Raw genomic sequence first — 2403 nt, 5'->3', positions numbered from 1 at the left:
TGCCTGGGCTTGTCTTGAACCCCTCGGCTCAAGCGATCCTCCCACCTCAGCCTCCTGAGTACTGGGGATTACAGGCATTTACCACCACACCTGGCAAAACATCCCATCCTTATCTTGCTAGTAGGATTATAAATCTCTTGAAGGAGCTGTGTTTGCTTGTTTTCCCTTACTGGGGACCTAGGAGGTACTCCCTAAAAACAGATATGGTGATTCTTACTGTTTTAAATTTGGTAAAATTTAAATTCCAAGGGATACCCCAAATTTGCACCTAAGAATGCTCCTGTCCACATCACACAGCCCCCCACATGTGACACATACATCACAGAGAATGCACCTCCAACCACCCTACATGCATCACCTTCTTCTCCACATTCGGCCCCAAAGCACTCTTTCGTGTTCAAAGTCAAACGCCACCTCTGTGATGCTGTCTCTGAGTCAGACGCCTATAGGTGTCTCCTACAGAAATCTGTTCATAAGTTCTCTTAGCATGTTTTATTATAATGATGTTTGTCTGTAGGTCTCACCATTAGCCTATGAGTTCCTTGAGGATGAAAACTGTCTTCTCTGTACATCTAACATCTAGCATTAGTACATAGTAGGCGCTCAGTAAATGCTTGTTGAAGGGAGGCGTGAATCAAATGCAAAGCACACAAGTAGGCTCCAGGGTCCCCGGGGCAGAATGGATGTGTGATTGCAGCACTGAGATTGAAGCTGCAGCCACCGGATCTGTAGGATTTCGTAAGAGGCCTGGGAAAGTTCAGCTCTGCCTCAGAGAGTCCACATCCAGAAGAGCATGGAGAAGCTCAGTGGAGAAAGCTGGGAAAAACTGGGAGAGGAGCCAGAAGGGCTAGGGGGTCACCAGACAGCAGAGGGATGCTGAACAGTGCCCCCAGCAGGGAGTGCTGCAGTCAGCTGTCACTCAGAGGGGCCAGGAACCATCCTTCACTGTTCCTGGTTCTGGCCTCCCACTGCTGCGCCTCTGCTGCCACCATGTACCCCAAAGAGGCGAGCTAAGCCTCTGAGTTTAGTAGATTCTATCTAGGGTTAAGACAAGAGCAACACCACCAGTCACCACCATACCACCCCACCCGCTAGTGCAGAAGCAGCTGGGCGGTGCGCTCAGCCGGCTGCCTCAGCGGCCTCCTTGTCAGCCCCCTCCTCATCTTGCTCGCCATTCTGGAGCCTGCGCACAATGCGGGTAAGGTCCAAGCTTCGTGTCAGTGTGTCCAGAAGCATCTGGTCCTTCTGGACGCCCTCTATAAACTCTTCCAGCTGTCTCTTATACACATCTAAAAAAAAAAAAAAATATATATATATATATGTGTGTGTGTGTGTGTGTGTGTGTGTATCCAGGTGGGACACACATATGCCCCAAATTATGAAGAAGGTATGTGAATGACATTGAGGGATGTCCTAATTACATGCAGACACCTTCCCAACTCTGACCTTCAGGATTTCCCGACAGGCAGCCAGCCAAAGGAGCAGAAATGTCAACTCCCTTTTTCTTTCTGTCTGAACCAACGTTCAGACAGAACGACCTCTACCTCTACCTTCCTTCCATGTCTGTTGCTCAGTCCCTGGCTGACTTCCTTGTCTGGGGAGGTCCAAGTGGTGGACAGGACATGAGCAAAATGCACCCCCTCATCCGCCCAGTGGGGCACTCTCTGACTTGGTATTTTACTTATTTTTCCCCTCATTTTCTCTCTCCCACTCCTGAATGTATTTATGTATTTATTTATTGGAGACAGAATCTGGCTCTGTTATCCAGGCTGGAGTGCAATGGCGCAATCTTGGCTCATTGCAACCTCCGCCTCCCAGGCTCAAGCGATCCTCCCACCTCAGCCTCCTGAGTAGCTGGGACCACAGGTGCACACCACCAAGGCCAGCTAATTTTTCTATTTTTTTTGTAAAGACAGGGTTTTACCATGTTGGGCAGGCTGGTCACAAATTTCTGTGCTCAAGTGATCCACCCACCTCAGCACCCATCCCAAAGTGCTGGGATTACAGGCGTTAAGCCACCATGCCTGGCTTCCTCTCCTGAATTTTCATTTACTCCCCACACCTCCCCCACACCCAGCTGAAGTGAAGACTCAAAGCCCAGAAGAAAGAGCATCTTTGAAAAACTGGTCACAACTGCTCTAGCCTCTGCGTCTCCCCAGGTTCCTGCAGCAACCAGGTAGCTGTAATTCAGGGACAGAACCAAGAAAATCTGCCTTGGACAGGTAGAGATAGATCTCTGAGTTGGGTTTTCCGTTGCTGTTGTTTTGTTTTGTTTTGTTTTGTTTTTCTGAGACAGATTCTCGCTCTGTAGCCCAAGCTGGAGTGCAGTGGCGCGATCTTGGCTCACTGCAAGCTCTGCCTCCCAGGTTCACACCATTCTCCTGCCTCAGCCTCCAGAGCAGC

This window comes from Mandrillus leucophaeus, unplaced genomic scaffold (assembly GCF_000951045.1).
Source record: "Mandrillus leucophaeus isolate KB7577 unplaced genomic scaffold, Mleu.le_1.0 Scaffold3, whole genome shotgun sequence".
Classification (NCBI taxonomy): Eukaryota; Metazoa; Chordata; class Mammalia; order Primates; family Cercopithecidae; genus Mandrillus; species Mandrillus leucophaeus.
This window is presented reverse-complemented; position numbering follows the sequence as displayed.